The 19,848-nt window shown below is 36.3% G+C and overlaps 1 long non-coding RNA gene across 1 annotated transcript; it reads right to left on the reverse strand.

The window, feature by feature from the left end:
- Positions 1-3,381: 3,381 nt before the first annotated feature.
- LOC308187806 lies at positions 3,382-18,647 on the reverse strand. The gene is made up of 4 exons (XR_013944931.1): positions 18,327-18,647; positions 16,195-16,258; positions 9,976-10,141; positions 3,382-8,742 (listed from the first exon to the last, which is right to left on the reverse strand). It is a non-coding gene; the product is annotated as an uncharacterized lncRNA (long non-coding RNA).
- Positions 18,648-19,848: the final 1,201 nt, after the last annotated feature.

Raw genomic sequence — 19,848 nt, forward strand, 5'->3', positions numbered from 1 at the left:
CAGCATTGAAGAAGCTTCCAGGATGGAGTGTAGTTGCACTACATAAAAGTTTCCTAGGCCTCTAACCTTAGATGTTAATCACACTGGGGGAACCTTGTGTGCTAACTCTAAGAGGAACAGTATGGAGTGTAGAGCAGAGTGGAGACACTGTGGCTAGGTTCTTTGACAAGATGGGAACTTGATCTTGTGCATGCCGAGACCAACAAGCTGCACATTTGCTACCGTGAACCAACGACCTGTCATGATTTTGACAAAATGCTGTACTCTAATGAACTTTGCTCATTATAATATTATTATAATACAAAAACACACCTCCATCCCAAAAGCTACCTGCCTCCAAAGTGTGACCACCCCTTACTGAGCAAGCACTCTGAATTTCTCGGAGCCGATTCAAATGAAAACAAGAAAACTTTGCACCAATTGTAACCAGTGACTAGAGTCACTCAAGCTCCACCTAAAAAAGAGAAAATAATATAAATTGGCTTAAGAGAGAGGGGATGTGAGAGGAGAAACCATTGTGACTTCTGGGATCAGTTGATGTGCTAAGTCTCTCTTCCCTCTGCATTGGGATGCCTTTGGGTAAGATTGGAACACTTAGTTATGCCAAGTGCCACCCTGGGAAACTTAGAAATATCTATAGAGTCTTTGTGCCTTATAACGCATTAATAGCCAGCCTGTGTTATTCGTACTTTTCGCATTTGAGTGTGCTTTGCAGACAGTGAATTTATCACCGTCAATCCAAAGTACCTGTGTATGTACCTATTTCTTGAAGAAATTGCACTACTCATTAATCTAGCCATGGTAGGTCTCATTGAACGTGACCAAACTCTTTAAGTGTGGCTGTGTTAGTTCATGGAATGCGACTAGGGTGAGGATGTGCTGCGTTATTTGTGAATCCATAATCGTGATAGTTCAGTACCCTGAACACGACTGGACTTATAATGGCTAATTGGCTACACCCTTTAATGAAACACTGGTTTCCTCAGCATTGGTCAGACAAATCTGGAGTGCTGGGTCAAGTTCTATGCTTGCAGTACAACAGAGATACGGGTATCTTAGAGCAATTCCAATATAAAAGTTTGGAACATCTAACATATAAGGAGAGGCTGAGAGATATGGAACTGTTCAGCCTGGAGAAGAGAAGGCTCAGAGGTACTTTATCCCTGTGTAGTGATAAGATGGGGATAGTCTTCTCAGCAGTATCCAGTGATAGGACAAGAGTCAACAGGCACAAGTTTAAATACAGAAGATTCCATGTAAGCGTAAGCAAATATGTTTTTACTGTGAAGGGGGCAAAACAGTTGAATGGGTTTCCTAGAGGGGTTGTGGAGTCTTCCTCCTTGGAGATATTCAAAACTCAATAGCACACTTACCTGAGAAATCCGCTTTAACTGACCCTGCTAAATGGACTAGATAATCTCAGGAGGTCCCTTATGATTTCAGCTATCTTATAATTCTGTGAAAAAAACTTAAAGTTGGTATTCTGTTTCTATTGTTGATTTGAAACTATTATAAATTTCGTAATATAGGAAAAAAATGTTTTCAGTCGGGGCAATATTTTCCACTGTGAAATGTATTTCCAATATGAAATGTAATTTTCCTTAAAAAATCCATGCACAGATTTTTAAAGATGATTTCCTCATTTAGAAGAAAATAGATGTTCTTGAAGATTATTTTTATTTATTTATTTATTTATTTATTTTCCTGTAGAAACCAATTAAAATAAATATCCTGATTGGAATGGTAGCCATGTCAGAAATTCAACCAATTCATAAAGAAATCAATGAAGTAAACACATATGCAGGACTGAAAATCCCAAGTCTTTCCTAAGCTATACTTTTGCTAAAGTGGAATGCATTTCCTTAGAAAAAGTATATTTATATATTTCTTTACAAAAACATATATATTAATTGCGATTTTATAATTATATAAATTTATCTATGACAGAAAATTATGGGAAATTCCTAACAAGATTCAAAAACATGAGCCGTAAAGGTTCAATGGGACTATCTTCATGCCCAGTAGTAAACACCACTGAACTAATACCTATATTCCTGTAACTAGATTTTTAATGACCTAACAGACAGCTTTTTTTTTTTTTTCAGACCTATGAAAGGAAATAATTCTGATTTTTTTTTTCAAAAGTGATATATCATTCATTTTTATGAACTCATTCTCCTGAGACTTTCAGAATCCAGTACCAATAACTTACGAATTTGAATAAACATTTACATTTTCAGTGTATTTAAAGTAAAGAGGGTAATTCAGTCCTCCCTGTGGAGTTATCTTTTTGTTCCAGAAAGAAAGTCCAATTTTATTTATCCATTTATTTATTTTCAACAATGCTCTCCGTCTTTTTCTTACTACTATACAAGCAGCAAGATCCCATTTATCCAAGATTTATGGAGAAACTCATATCACTGAAATTTTTAAATTGAAATTTAAATACTAAATTATTCTTCAGCTTTTTATACTTTTTCCTATTTTATGCAGGAATTCATCAGCAGTACTCTTTGTCTTTTCATGTACATTGTCTATTCCATGCAAACTGCATAAAAGTTTCCTTGTGATACTAGTGGGTCTTTAAAGTTATACCATGACCTTAAAAATGTTATTATGCATTGTTTAATAAACATTGATGAAAATGACAGATGAGTGAGGGAAATCTAGAAACACAATAATTGACAAGTCCTGAGTAGCTTCTTTGAATACTTCAATATATTCTTAAACACATATAATAATTGTCACACAGAGCTGCATATTACTTTATAAGAACTAACTGTAAACCGTAGATTATGTTGTTAATGGTTTCCCTTTTTAATTTGGCTGAGCAACCAGGTTATATAAATAGTGACCTGTTCCAAAAGTAAATACCCTGTAACAAAAAAAAAGTTGTTCAGACTAAACAATATTTAGTGCATATTGTAGCAGTTTCATTCTAATAATTCTTTTGTTCTCATAATAGGAGCTTCTGAATTACTTCATCATTTTCTTACTTCTCCTGTTGTTCTAATTCTCTCTATAGGATTCTATGCACAGGATTTTTAAGTAGATCACTTGTCATTTCCTATTGTGCTTTGTACAATTAAATAATGTAGATTGAATGAGCAGCCTGAGGTCTTGGATTTGAGTCTACTTTTTTTTTTTTAAAAAAAAAAAAAAACTATTTGAAATCTGTGTTCCATTTGTTTTGTCAGCTGATATAATGCTGTCATTTTGTTGTCTGACACCTAGTCAATGCTACTTTTCTAAAACAAGGTGTGACTTTACTGGGTAATAAACTACATGCTGATTAGGACTTGGGACTATTTTCCAGTGTTTCAGTTGATTATCAGTTAAAATATTTTTTATTAATTTATTAATTTTTCCATACACATGTAATAAAATGTTTTCAATAAAAACAGCACATGATGGACTATAGGACAATTGCTACTTTATTTTCATAACTTTAAAATAAAAGAAACACACAGAAACATTTCTGAAGACCAGAAAACTATCACATGCAGTCCAGAAAAGAAACAGAATCAAGTGTTATAGAGGGTGGTTGTAGCCAATCAGCTAAAAGAGAATAATTCTTTAACAGTGTGGATATTAGTCACTGCATATTTTTGCCTAGAGGCAAAAGATCATTCTAGGTAATAGTAAATACTAAGTGCACACAACTTCAAACAGCCCATTTTCTATTACAAAACAAACTTCTGCCAGCTAGACATACCCATAGACGTTGCAAGGTTTTTCATATTGTTAAGACTGTGAAAAACACCACAGGGGAAAAAAAAAAAGAAAAAAAGGAAAAAAAAAAAAAACCACATCCTGCGTAAACTAGTCTTTTTTTCATCCAGCTAAAATATTGGATAAGCAGTTAACCAAACATCACTGTAACATCAAGACAGAAGTGAATAACGGGGGTCCATGAATCTAAGGTAGTCACCGAAAGCAAACAGAAAAAGCAAAAAATAAGTAGATGCTTGAGAGCTATGTATAATACAGACCGCATTTATCACTAACAGGAGACACAACATGTTCAAGTTAGCAGATGTGAAGTAGTCTATAGACTAAATATAAACATCTGTATCTAAAATATGTACAGAAGACAGATGTCACACTGTGAGATACTGGTTCTTGTGATAGCCACATATTCATGAATGGAAGCAGACAGTGAATCAATGATAAATAATAGGGCTAGGAAATGTAAACACAGCTGGAGGTTCAAAATAAATTGGGAAGCCTGAGCTGAAACAGGAAGAATAAATGTGTATACCTGGTAACCACTGTAAAAAGGAAAAAAAAAAAAAAAAAAAAAGCAATAAGCAATAACATTTAAGTAAAAGTTATAAAAAGCTGTAAAATAAAGCATATGTAGACAGTTATACAGAAAACCTATGAAGAATTAAAAAGAAAAAAAACACCACCAACAACAACAAAACAACAACAAAAGTAAATGTTAGCATATCAAAATCCCAGCTATAAGAAAAAAGTAATATAATATAAATATTTGACTTAGGAATTGTAAATAGCAATCATACCTCATGAAGTTCCAGTTTAACTGAAAACTATTTTATGAATAAAAACTTAAAAAATAGTATAGATTTTTATGTTGTTTATCCTACTAGTAGGAATGAATTCCTTGTTTTGCTTTGCTCATACACACAGCTTTTGCTTTACCTAATAAACTGTCTTTAACTCAATCCAAGAGTTCTTGTACTTTTACTTTCCTGGTTCTCTCCTCCATCCCACCTAGGAAGAGTGAGCAAGCAACTGCGTGGCACTTAGCTGCCTGCGGGGGCTAAACCACAACAAGCAGGTAACTCTCAATGTCTGCCTAAGTCTGGAGGCAGATAGATCTTAGATGGAAAATAAACAATACAAAAAATAATTAAAAAAGAGAGAGAGAGAGAGAGATTTAATTCCTTAGAAGTGTCCAAATCACAGTTTTTGCTTTGTTTTTGTTTGTTTGTTTTTTTCTTGGTTGTATCTTTTTTGCTTGTCAATTTCTTTTTTAAGAGGTATATAATATAAACCAGAGACAATTCGCTGAAAAAGAGAAGTTCAAAACCTGTCTTGAAAAACGAAACAGAGAATACAGCTAAGATAGCCCATCCTCCTCCTAAAACAAAGATGGTATAGCATCTGTTAAGCTCAAGTTATTTAAAAAAAAAAAAAAGTACAAAACAAAACAAAACAAAATTAAAACAAAAACAAACAAATAAAATAACACACCACTGCAAAAATATATTGCAATAAAGTAATATAAAATATGAAGTTCTGTGCAAAAGTCATCTTCTAACTGGACAGGTATTTTATCCTCTTGATAAGCAACAGACTATTTGCACTACAGCAAAACATAAATAGAAAGTCCACTGACAGCAGGCTTGTAAGGAAGCTAAAATAAAAATAATGAGGTGTGGTGATTTTACCCAGCTGGGCAGCTGAGCTCTGCCACAACCAGTCTCTCACTCCCCCTCCTCAAAGGAAAAGAGAGAAAATACAATGGAAAGGGCTCAAGGGTTGAGATAAGGACACAGAGATCACTCAACAATTATTGTCACTGACAAAACAGATTCAGCATAGGGAGATTAATACAGTTTATTGCCTATCACTAGCAGACTAGAACAGTGAGAAACTGAAAGCAAACAAAAAACACCTTCCCCTCACCCACCCTCTTCTACATCCTCCCCATGAGTGGTGCAGGGGTATGGGGAATGAGGTCTGTGGTCAATATGTAACTATTTCCACCACTTCTTCATGGTCACTCTCTTCCCCTGCTCCAAAAATGGTGTTCCTCCCACAGGATGCCGTCCTTCCCAAACTCATCCCACATGGGATTCCCAGAGGCAGCAGCTCTTTAAGAACTGCTCCAAATATGGGTACGAGCAAACTGCTCCAACATGGGTCCCCCATGGTGTACTGGGTCTGGCTGGGATGTTAACTTTCCCTGCAGCAGCCCATACAGTGCTGTGCTCTGCACTTGTATCTAGAACAGCAGTAGTATCACACCAGTGTTGTGTCTGCTGCTGAGCAGTGCTGGCACAGCATCAGGACTCTCTTTAACCATTCTAGGGGGTGGGCAAAAATGTGAGAAAAGAAACATCACCAGGGCAGCTGACCTAAACCAACCAAAGGGATATTCCATACCATATGATGTCACACTCAGTAATAAAAGGTGGAAAAAAGAAGAAGAGGAGAGGGGTGGGCTCTCGTTGCAAAAACATCTGTCCTCCCGAACACCGGCTACATGAGTTGAGGCCCTGCTTCAAGGGCGTGGTCAAGCATTGCTCATTTGTGGGAAGTAGAAAGCAATTTTTTTTTTCTTCTGCACTTCCACATAGCCTTTGCTTGTTTTGTTTTGTTTGTTCTTTTCCCTTTCCCCCTCCCTTTTCCCCTTTTCCATTTTTCCCTTTAGTTAAATTGTTTAACTAATAATAATCTTTCCTTAATATTTTTTTTCCTTTAATTAAATTATCCTTATCTCAACCCATGAGTTGTTTTTTTTCCTTTACTTCTTCCCCTCCTCATCTAAGGAGGGGGAGTGACAGAGCTGTTGTGGTGTTCAGCTGCCTAGCACGGTAAAACCACCACACATGGGCAGCAGCTCCTGCCAGATGACCTGCTCCTATGTGGGCTCCTCTCCACTGGCTACAGGTCCAGCACAGGGCCTGCTCCTGCAGGGGGCTCTCCGTAGGAAGCAGCCTTCTCCAGGCCACATCCAGCTCCTCCATGGCCTGTGGTGTGGAAATCTGCTCCACCATGGTACACCATGGGCTGCAGGGGGACAGGCTGCTCCACCATGGGCCTCTCTGCAGGCTGCAGGGAAATTTCAGCTCCAGCAGCTGGAGCACCTTCTCCTCCTTCTTCACTGACCTTGGTGCCTGCATGGCTGTTTCCCAGTCTTCTCTCTCCCAGCCACTATTACACAGCAGTTTTTTTGGTTGTTTGTTTGTTTGTCTGTTTTCCCTTTCTTAAGTCTGGTTTCCCAGAGGCACAACCACCGTAGCTCATTGGCTCAGCTCTGGGCAGCAGCGGATCCTTTTTTGAGGTGGTTGGAGACTGCTCTTATCTGACATGGAACAGCTTCTGGGCTCTTCTTATAGAGGCCACCCCTGCAGTCCCTTGCCACCATGCCCTTGTCACATAAACCCAGTACAGGAAGTGTGAGAGAGACAGTTATCTTTCAGAGTTTACGTTCAAATAAACCCAAAATTATTAGAGCAGATAGGTGAAATATGGCTTCAGGAATGTCTGCTTGGTTACTGTATCGCATCCAAGATGATTGACCAGAAATGCAACCACTTACTATGTTAAAATAACATATGATAAAATCTGTAGAGGCAATTGGAATTCAGAAGTTAAAAAAAAAACATGGATTTTGTGGACTGTTATCTTCAAAAGCTGTCCTCCCAGCAAACCAGGAAACAGGGGTTGTGTTTTTTGTTGGTGCTTTGTTGTTGGCAGTGGCATTTATTTTTCTTCTTTCCTTTTTTTTTTTTTCTCTGTATAGACATTCACTTGTATGTGAAGATAGTTTGATAGTTTGAAGCATTTTGTGTGTGTGTTTTTACGTGTCTACTATTTAATTATTTTTTTAGCTTGAATGTAGCAATTTATGGAACTTACTACAAATTCAAAGATATTTCATCATGTTTTTCATAAATGTATATAAATATTTCAAGTGGAGCCCAAATTGACCTGGAATGTATTCATTCTAGAGAAGCAAAATAAAAGTCAAATTGTATAAACTATATGAGTATGTGCTAGGTTAAAACTGGCCAACAGTTAGTTTGTTTACTCACTCTCCCATGGAACATGGAGAAAAAAAAATAAAAAAAATAGAAGAAGGGCAGGAAAACTCATTCATTGAGATAAAGATGGTTTAATAGGTGAAACAAAAGCTGTGCAAGCAAAGAAAATAAGGTAACAAATTCATTGACTACTTCCTATCAGCAGTCAGATGTCCATCCATATCCTGGAAAGCAGAGCCTCAGCATGTGTAATAGAAAAACAAATATTATTATTAATGCCTCTTCTTTTGCCTGAGCTTTTGTTGCTGAGCACAGTCTATTCATTTAGTATTGTACATCCTATACACTATGGAATATAACCTGGGTCAATTTGGGCTGTCACTACTGTGTCCCCTCCCAGTTTCTGTTCTACACCCAGCTTAATCACTAATAAGGTGGAGGAACCAGAGTGAGGGGAAAAAACAAACAAACAAACAAACAAAAAAAAAACAGAGAAAACCTTGATGCTGTGCAAGCACTGCTCAGTAACAGGCAAAACATTGGTGTGTTATTGATACTGTTTAGTCACAAATATAAAACACAGCACCTTACAGACTTCTATGAAGAAAATTAACCCTATTCCAGCCAGACCCGGTACAGAGTATTTATCATTTCTTATTTTACTTATACAGAGTAAACTTCAAAAGCAGCTAATAATGAGTCTATCAACATTACTTATAATAACACATGAGGTTATCAGAGGTTATTGCTATTGAATTGTGCAAACACATAATGAGTAAGAGTACACAACAGTATGTCTATAGAATAACAGACCAATTTGTCTAACAAGATGACACAAAGCCAGTAATTCATATTTCCAGTGTCTTTTCAGTATACTATTAACTATTCATGACCACAATTATATAGTAAAGAATACCAGGTTCAAGCAACGTGAAGAATGAGTTTTTCTGTGCTGTTCACTGTTTGATTGTCTTCTGGATTAATAAAACATATAACAGAATTCCTGAAACAAACAAACAAACAAAAATGAATGAACAAACAAACAAACAAAAAATAGTAGCCTTGTTGAGAATGTTACATTTCCATGGCCAGATAAATATGAATTTCCTAATAACGGTTTAAAGCAAATCTCAGAATAGTAAAATCAGGGAATATTTCTGTGAAGCTGAGACAAGCACTTTGGATAAACTAAAGGAACACACAGTGTAAAAGGTTGGGAGAGGAGGCAGTGTAATAAATGTACATTTATCATAATCCATAAATAAAAGGATTTTGGACAACACAGCCTCTTGTGGTGAAAATGGTCTTAATCATTTGTAACGTTTAGAGATGTTGTAAGTGTCTTTTATTGCTTTGCATGGAAGTTCTTTAATAGTTTGAAATCACCAGAACAGGTTCTAAGTGACCCTAATAACACAGGGTTACTTCAGTTTAAAACAAGAATTGCAATTCAAGCCACCAAGAGAATGGGAGTTCTACTCTAAGAAAGAAACATATGAAAGAACTCTGAATGAGATCATGCTTATTAAGTTAGAGGTCAACATCACAGTGAGTCTAGAAACTGATATCGTATCTGACTTATAATTTTGGAAAATGTTGGAGTATAAGGGAGATGTTGACTTTTTAACCTTACCAAAGGAAGTGCCAGAACAGTGATGAGAACATAGATTACCTAATTTAAAACATTCTGCTCTAGCCATTAAACTGTTTTAAGAGCATTATTTCAACTAATGGAAAACCATTAACTTTTCAGCATGTCATTTAATATTAGAAGAGCTGATCACTACAGAACTATTGAATTCCTACAGCACATTTTTTATGGCTCTTAATTAGGGATATGTCCTCAAATAGTCATAAAACCTATGTCTCTCCTGCTTTAAGTTCCTTGGGTCACAGACTCTTAAAATGCTAACATATCTCTGCTACTTGATATTGCCTTCTGACTCCAAGTGAAATTTTCCTCTCAAGTGACCGTATTGTCTTTTTTTGTTCTGTATTAAGGGGTATTGTGTTACTTTACACTTTATCATCGCAAATACATTGACCTTCATGATGCTAAAGTTCATAGAGTTTCCAATGATCAAATATACTAGTATACAAAGTGCACTTCCAAATAAATAACTGAATGGCAGTATGTAGATTATTATTAATAATAATTAAGTACAATACTCCTTCTGTTTAAATGAAATAACTGCACATATTTTCACTTTCAGTAAACACACTTTTCAAGTATTACCTTTTGAACTGATCAGTTGGAACTGATGATCCTTGTGGGTGCCTTCCAACTCAGATTATTCTATGACTCCATGATTCCATGATCTATGGACTCAAAATTGTCACCATCCAATTCTTCAGTATCTAAAGATCTATATCTAAAGATTTTTAGAACTGAGCTCAGAATCCTGAAATTACAACAGTTTTAATGAATTAATAATAATAATAATAATAAATACTTCAAAATAACACTGTGTGCTTTTGATTTCTCAGTCTCTTTATCCAGATTTTAAGTGAACAGTACCCATATTCCACTCCCTTCAGGTTGTTGGTGACAATAAGTCATTTTAGAAAAAGTGTAATTTAAATTTCAGAAACGAACAAACAAACAAAAACACCCTTTGAGTCAATTTCTAGTTAACAAACCCATCACCGAACCCTAGGGAACAATATTTCCTTTTGAAGGAAGTTTTGACAAATTTGACAATTCTATTTCACAGTATCACAGTATTAAGAGTTGGAAAGGAACTACTAAGACATATAGTCTAACCTCCCTACCAAAGCAGGGTCAGCTACAGCAGGTTACCCAGGACTGTATCTAGTTGGGTTTTGAATATTTCCACAAATGGAGACTCCACAACGTCTGAACAATGTCTTCCACTGTTTGATCACTCTTACAGTACTCTTGCTCTTACTCAGATGGAATTTCATATTCTTTAATTTGTGTCCATTGCCTCTTTTCCTGTCAGTGGATACTACTGAGAAGAATCTGGCTCCTTCATCTTCACTATCTCCCATCAGATATTTATATATTGATGACATCCCCCTGAGCCTTCTCTGCTCTTGACTGAACAGTTCAAGCTCTCTTTTTCTTCATAAGAAAGGTGCTCCAATCCTTTCATCATCTTCACAGCCCTTAGATGGACTCACTCTAATAAATTCACATCTCTGTTGTACTGAGGAGCCCAGAACTCAATGAAGCACTGCAGATGTGACTTCAACAATGTTCATCCCTCTTTAACTGATGTCAGCGTTCTTCCTAACAAAGTCAAGGAGGCTGTTGGTTTTCTTTGCCATGAGGGGCTCCTCAGTGGCTTATGGTCAGCTTGTCCACTAAGATTCTAAGACAGAGTCATAAAACCTGACCAATTAACATTAACAAAGACAATAAACAGAAACAAGCCTGGTCAGTCATTTATTTATATAGAATTTAATTTATAAAAGAAAAAAAAAAAAAGAGATAGAGACTTGTTTTAGCAAGTAATTTGTCAATAATTTATCCAAATTTCTTGCTGAGCAAGGTAGGTATTTTTTTCTTTTTGAAAATAAATAAGAGAAAATAAATAATAAATAATAAAATATGGTATGTTCCTATAAGTCCTAGGGCTCTTTATTTGTCAATATTCTTATCCCAGTATTAAATATATATTAAAAATAAATATAATAAATATATATAATAAATATAAATATATATTACAAATAAATGTTTTCATCCAGATGCTTATTCCAGTCACTGATTTGACTTTTTTTAATATACAACTGTCACTAAAGCTCCTGCAGTTTATATTGTCAAGTATCTTATTAGTAGGTTTTCAGCAATGTTTAACTGTGCAATCAGAAACAGAATACAGGACCTATTTCTTGTTAGTTTTCATTCATATATCTATCTGTGAGAAAGTCAAACATTTCATATAAGTCTAACCACACATCTCTGGTCACATGATTCTAATGAAGGAACCACTAAGCTCATTAAGATTTTATTTATTTATTTATTTAAATTAACTTTTATTAAGATTAAAACCATCCTTTAATGTAAGAATTATTTCAGGGAGTGATCATTATTGTTGAAGTTAATGTTTGATCATAAAAACTTTTATTTCATATTATTATCATTTTTTTTTCTCTTTCATACATTTAGATTTCCACTGTTTTCATAGGTACTTTTGGGACATGATTCAATCTGACATGGATAGGCATGAGATGAATCACTGAAGGGAGTCTGGGCTACCTCAAGTTTATATATCCCTGTAAACAGCTATATTTGGTTAAATAAATCTCATCCATATGGCATGCTTAGTTTTGTTTCATTTTCCATTGGGACCACTTTAGATTACAGTAGCTGTTTAAACAGTTAAGATGCATTGGCTTAATGGGCACTTCAGGGAAAACACTGGAAGTAGATAAATGCATTAGTATGTATCTAAACACAAGGAAGGCCTAAACTAGGGAGCAGAGTAAACAGAGAGAGGGAGAGGGGAAGCAAAAATAAATAAAGGAGAGAATGTTAGCAAGAAAATCAAAATGTTCAGCATTTTGTCTATAGTTCATTGTCACATACTCTTTCTCAAGGGAGTAGCAGATATTGATTTGGGAAAAGAACAAAACACTGTCATATTGAACATTCTATATGTTTTCAGATCTCTTGGACTGAATAATAGGGCCAGGCCTGTATAATGCTATCTTGTATTTTAAAACAGATGACTTAAAATAGTGAGAAAACCTCTTTTGGGACAGGGCAACCCTAGAACCTGCATGCTACAGATGTCATTATAACCCTGTGATTATGCTATTATTAAAAGCTATTAATCTAATCACTAGAATTCAGGGGAGAAAACATGAATTTATAGAGAGAATGTGGTGACAAATATATTAACTTCTCCATAGACTGAAAGTTTGATATGAAATCACTTCAGATTTCTGTCTGTCTACATTTTAACGGTCCTGAGAATATTTTCAGGGAATAGCAAAAATTCATCAATCCTGAATGACACCAACTGACTCAATAACGCAAACTGCCATAGGATCTTCTCTCTAAGCATGCTGATAGCCTGCAATTCCATTTTAGGTTTACTTACATTCCCTGGATCCAGAAATTACTTAACTATTTTGTCCCAGTCTGCACTTTGCTTCCTATTCCATCTTGACAGTACTGGATGTACTCAGCTTCTCAAGAAGCGTGTCTAATCCAACTTCCAACATATAAATTGTCTTTCTCATGAGACTTAAAGTAAAAAAAAATACAAACAAGCAAGAAAAAAAAAACACAGGGATTTATATCTGTAGCTATAAAACAAACAAAATCATAAATGGCAGAATCTATTTCTAAGCAAAGGAGATGAGAAACATTTCTTACGTGCACTGGAAGAAGATTTGAACAAATACTGATAGAACTATATGTTGAGGACAATTCTGGCTTCGATATGTATTTTTATTATACCTCATAGTCTTACTGGATATCTTTACTTATTTCTCTTGTCATTTGACCAATATGGAATAACACTGAGAAACATACCAATACTAGGAAAGACAATGACCGCTTTGTGGGACCATGTAAGGCAAATTATTTACTTCTAATATTAGTAATTACTTCTAATATTAGACATACAACAGTAATCCCAATCTAATTGAATCATCATAGGCTTTCTTTATGCTCTGGAATGAGAAACATGCACTTCTGGAAATTGATTCTGTTAAGAGGAGTTAAGAGTGGGACTGTCTCTTCTAGCATCCTGAGCCCAGGACTGTTCCTACCTGACTGCTAGAGCCCAGTGCCTGATGCCTTGAGGTCTCTGATCATGTTGAGAGATGCAGCTGCCACTTTCCCATTTGCAGGTTCAACCAGTAGTGATGCTGGGGACCTATCCCAGAGACACTCAGACACACAGGACACTGCCACAAACTGCCACAGACCAGGTGCTGCCTTCAGCAGCACCCCCAACAGGCCTCACACAACATCATGAACATCCCAGTCCCAGGCTGGCACAGACAACAGCTCTGTGGTGCAGGCATGCACACACCCCTCCAGGCTCACCAGTACATACACACTTGTGGTTGCACTCAGTACTGGCACAGCCCCTCTGCCCTCCTGGAAACCCTGCCTGCAGCCTAGCCCATCTCACCCATCCCACAGGTCTCCTTCCTGCTCGCTTCTCCAGTGTGGGGTTTGCCAGCAAATGTGCACACACACACCCTATGCACACCCAGTCTGGGGCAGACACAGATGCTGCCCCTAGCAGCCAGCACCAAGCATATGGGCTGTAACCCATGGCCATGCTACGGCTGCTGGCATGGAGCCTTCACTCACCTCACTCAGCCCCAACCTCAAGCAGCTGGTTTGGATGCACATCCTGCTCCTGCTCCCCAGGGTCTGAAGGCTGAAGATTCCACACCTTCTCTAGTAGCTGACTCTGAGATCTCACTGGCTTCAGTAGATGGCACCAGGGGCACCTACACCTCTGGCCTGACTCCAGGAACAGGCACCAATTTCCCTTCAAACACACAGAGGTTTCATCAGTACCTGACACTTAGTTGCTGCAGCACACATACACTTGGAATAGAGCAAGAAAATGCAGAGAGATTAATAAGAAGATATAAGAAGATAGGACAGACTGTGGTGATCTGGTGCAGGGTGTAAGAATCAAAGACAAGCAGTCTGACCAGACCTTTTTTTTTTTACATGCAACTGGCCCTCTTATACCCACTTCTGTCTATTCACACCACCAGCACCTTGTTGCTCCTAGTTTCCCTTTCTCCTGTACATTGTCTCATCAGTTAGCACGGTCTCACCAGCCCCTATTACGTCCTGGACCCCTAGGTTTGCATTCTTAGCAGTTGGAAAGTCCTGGTTTGCTTGCATGTACTTGGGAGTCCCTCAATTGGTATGACTGACCAGGTTTGTTTCTGCTTTTTGTCTCTGTTAATGTTAATTGGTCAGGTTTTATGACTCTTATGTGTTTGTCCCCCTCCCTTTCCTTTTTCTCCCAGCTGAAAAAAAATAAACATTTTCACACTGCACATATGGCACCAACTAATGCCACTGACCAAGCTTATTCTTATAATTTGTCAATCACATTTGTCTTTGCATGTTCTGGTTTACGTCTCCTTTGACTGGGTACCCTTAAAGAAAACAGCTCCTTCCACACACCCTTACAGATTCATTTAATATAAGGCATTTTTCATAGGATATGATAAACTGCTCAGAGGGCTCTCTCACATAATATCTGAGTGCTCCAAAACCAGTAATGGACATGGAATGTGCTGCAAATTATTCACAAGTGGTAGAAGCAATTATATAAGGAATAACACTACTCTGCTACAGAACTGTCCTGGTGTTAAATACTTAAACAAAAGAGGCAGCTGAAGCACTGGAACCCTATGTGATTTTCTCACTCCCCACCTTTGTTTTGAACTGTTCCAAATAGAACTCTCTAGGACAAATTTGTGTCCAAATTTACTAAGGGGTTACTTCTAAATAGTGTGAATATATGCCAGTCTGTGCTACTTAGACTTGGAGACAGGATTTGGTTTCTGTCTCTCTGTCATTTAGTGCCAGAGATGTAAATACCATGTCCACGTAAATAGTGCTCTTTGCTGGACTGAAACTATTTGTAGGAGGTGAAAAGTCAGGTGCAGAGAAGGTCAGTACAGTTGCCTAGTTAAAAAGATAATCATAGAATCATTAAAAGGCTATATTTTACATTATTTATAAAAGCTAAGATGCAGCAAATAAATCAAAACTGTAGGATTTTAAAAGAAATGAAGCTATGACAGGTAAGATGATTAAGTGATTTGTGGACCATTGGGTATCAATTTTATGTGAAAAAACAAAATTGAGATTTGTCTTGCAGTTTTTACATGGTTAGTGTTTATGGCTATTATAATAAACTGTTTTTATAAACAAAGAGTCACTTTTTGGAAATAATTAATATGAGCTGTTTTAGAAAACCTTCAATGTAGGATAAATTTCTGCCTATAATTAAGGAATGTTTATTTTTCTTCCTTGACTATAAAGGGACATTAAGATGATTGGTTTAGCTGTAAACCAATGAGTATCCTGCTAGGATATTAATGTACCAAAAAAAAAAAAAAAAAAACAAGGAAAACACATAAGGGAGTGCTTATAGAGCTTTTATATTTTTATGAAAGATTGTTCTTCATTTAGCTGTCTATCACCTCTGCAATATCATAAACATTTATAGTATGTCTATGAGCCACAGTATGTTTGTTTTGTTATTTCATCCTCTTGATTATTTTAACTGTCTTTCCATTTTCCCTAAGTCTTTTGTTTTCTTCTGGAAAAGAATGTACTGGTTTTGGCTGGGATAAACTTAATTTTCTTCTTAATAGCTGGTATGGTGCTGTGTTTTCCATTTAGGATTAAAATAATGTTGATAATACACTGATGTTGTATTTGTGCAGAGCAGTGCTTACACTAAGTCAAGGACTTTACATCTCATACTACCTTGCCAGTGAGGAGGCTGGGGGTGCGCAAGAATCTGGGAGGGGACACAGTCAGGACAGCTGACCTAAAAGTGACCAAAAGGATATTATGTACCATATGACATCATGAGGACCAATAAAACTGAGGGAGTAGGCAGGGGGAAGGGACAGCTGCTGTTTAGGCATTGGTCAGTGAACAATTGCACTGTGCATAACTTATTTTGTGAATTCTATTATTATTATTATTGTTATTATTGTCATTATTTGTTATTTTTATCGTTGTTATTATTTGCTGTCCTATTAGACTATTCTTACTCAACAAATGAGTGTTACTCTTTTTCTGATTCTCTCCCCCATCCCACTGTGTGGGGAAGGAGTGAACAAATGGTTGTGTTGTGCTTAGCCGCTTGTTGGGTTAAACCATAATGATAAGTTCAGAAGTGTGTATAATACTAAAAGTGTTAGGTGCACACCAGGCTTTATATAAGGCAAATTTACTCTGTCTTGTTCTTAATACGTGATATAAATACATATATCTAACTTAAGATCTTGTGTTTTTTAAGGATCTTTGTAAGCCATTGAAGAGTGAGTAGCTCATCTGAATGTCTGCTCATAATAGATTAAATGAAGAGTTGAAGATAAACAATATCAATGATCCTTTATTCCTTTAAAGAGAAATATGAGTAGGTTATTGAAAAGCAATACAGCATACTTATCAAGGATTATCCCAGATATAAAATTATATTTAAATTAAATGCTCAAGGACTATTTAAGGCATCAGAAAAAAAAAATGTATATATGTGTGTAGAGGAAAAGGATCCTAAAACAAACAACAACAGAAAAAGTAAACAAGAAGAAATCCATCAAAATCAGATTAAACAAAACCACTACCAACAACAACAAAAAAAAAGCCATCCAGTACTGGTGAGGTTAAACCTGGAATACTGGGTCCAGTTCTGGCAAAGTTTCCAGAGAGGTTGTACAATCTCCATTCTTGGAGGTCTTCAAAAGCCATCTGCACATGGTTCTAGGCAAGTGGGTCTAGATATCCTTGCTTGAGCAAGGGTGTGGGACTAGATGACCTCCAGAGGTTACTTCTAATCTCAGCCATTCTATAGTTATGTAAATATTGCATTAATAATTCACAAGAAATATTGTTTCATTTTGTCTTATTGAAAAAAAATACACTTTTACAGTTGACTATTTGTCCTTCACAGAATATTCTTTCATGATTATAAATGATACCTTTCAATAAAATAAAATAACCATTTCAAACTTTTTTTTTTTTTTCCCTAAAAACAGTGTTAAAGTATTTGCTCAAATATGCATTAAAGTATTTGCTTAAATGTGTATTCTGATAGTCACAGTATGCGGAACTATTTGTATACTTAAGTGCAAGGTCTATGATACATAACAACAGTGTTTGTCAAGTTTTAGGAGAAGCAAATGAGTTTTAGCTAAACAATTGTATTATTTGTGCTTATTTATTATTAGAGTGCACACCGTTGTAATGAAATCCATATGCAATGTGTGGTTTACTTTAAAAAGCAAGCAAACAAATAAACTTTCTTTGATAGAAAAGAAAATGAACTGAAACTTAGAAAATGTTTTCTGTGTTCATTGCATGTAAGTTACAAATGAAACACTTTCTCGTTGTTTCTTGACTACAGTATGGTCATTAAAACACCAGAACATGTTGCGTTCTGAACAACGGAGTTCACAGCGTTTAAAACTATATTTTCAGAAGTGTAGGGAAGATTAAATAAATGAATTTATTCTTTAAAATTTCCATATAATACCATATACAATTATTAAGATAAAAGAGATTTCACATGAATATCATGTTTTCTGTGAGAGGACATTGATAGCTTTTCAGTGAAGGAACTGTGGTTCCTATGTATTCCATAGATTTTTTGACACTTGTTGTGGTTTAACCCGGCTGGCAGCTAAGCAACACGCAGCTGTCCGCTCACCCTCCCCCCTCCCTCTCTGGGATGGGGGAGAGAAACGGGAAAGTGAAGCCGGTGAGTTGAGATAAAGACAGTTTATTAAGACAGGAATATAATAATAACAATAATAATAATAGTGATAATGATAATAGTATTAATAATAATAATGTGTAAGAAACAAGTGATGCACAATGCAATTGCTCACCACCCGCTGACCGATGCCCAGCCTATCCCCGAGCAGCCGGCGTCCCCCCCCAGCTAGCCACCCCTGTATATTGTTTAGCATGACGTCAGATGGTATGGAATACCCCTTTGGCCAGTTTGGGTCAGCTGTCCTGGGTCTGTCCCCTCCCAGCTCCTGCTGCACCCCCAGCCTGCTCGCTGGCAGGACAGAGCGAGAAGCCGAAAAGTCCTTGGCCTGGTGTAAACACTGCTCTGCAACAATTAAAACATCAGCATGTTATCAGCGCTCTTCTCATCCTAATCCAAAACATAGCACCCTACCAGCTACTAGGAGGGAAAATTAACTCTGTCCTAACTGGAACCAGGACAACACTTAACAAGGATGTTTAAGTTACATGAAGATTTGTATTAAATTCTCCCTTTTGTTAATGGTCCAATAAAGAACATTCCAAAGGGTAAATAAAGTAACTGAGTATCCCAGTAGTTCACTGGAAATGCCTGTCTTTTGTCCAGTGAATAAAGAGAGATTCTGTGACCTGGGGTCCTGTGAACAAATAAACATCAGATTTAGGGCAGATTTTTCTTAAAACTATTAGCAGATTTATCTATCTATCTATCTATCTATCTATCTATCTATCTATCTATCTATCTATCTATCTATCTATCTATTTATTTTAATTACTCTACCCCAAAACAGGGAGTAAGCTTACAGTTAAATTGAATGGATGGTCAGGTGTCAAATTCAAGATTTTATAGATGTACCCAGGAACTGCATCTATTCTAATAAATGAAACAAAACCATTCATGGCTTACTTTGTGCACTTGATGAGAAATAAAATGGCATAGCTTGTGCTTATACTTCTGAATGTTCTTCTCTATAATACAAATATGTGATTAACAGACAAGGAATGTTATATAAGTACTTTTGTAGTTGTTGTTGGTTGGTTGCTTGCTTGCTTTGGTTCATTGTTTTTTGTTGTTTTGGTGGTTTTGTTGTTGTTGTTGTGTTTTGTTTGTTTGTTTGTTTTCATTTCTGGAACAGGAAAAGCCAAGGCAAATGGTACACATATTAAAGTGCCATGAAGATTGCTTATTTCTGCTTCCAAATGGATACTTTATTAGTGGAGATTATTGTCAAACAATAGTTTTACTTTTGATTTCCATGTGCGTGAGCAGAAGGAAAACAGAATAAATGAGTAAGGAACTCTATACAGCTGCACCTGAAGATTCTTTTTTGTTGCAATTTATTTTCAGTTGCATTTTCAAAATACTTTGAAGATCCCTTTGTGTATATATATATATATATATATATATATTATTTTTTTTTTTCCACAAGAAGTTCTTAGGGGATTCAGACCTTCTGCTCTCAAATTTTCTAAAATTAATTTCAATTTAGTGTAGTGCAGTTATGTCAAATCATTTCTACACACCATACTGAAACTATTTGAATCAAATTGTGTCTTACGACATTGGAAAATTATTCATGATACTGTTAAGAAAAGAGGCCCTTGCTCATCTGTGCTGTAATTTAGGTTCTTTATTCT

The sequence above is a fragment of the Anser brachyrhynchus genome (genome assembly GCF_964034855.1).
Source record: "Anser brachyrhynchus genome assembly, chromosome: 1".
NCBI classification, from domain to species: Eukaryota; Metazoa; Chordata; class Aves; order Anseriformes; family Anatidae; genus Anser; species Anser brachyrhynchus.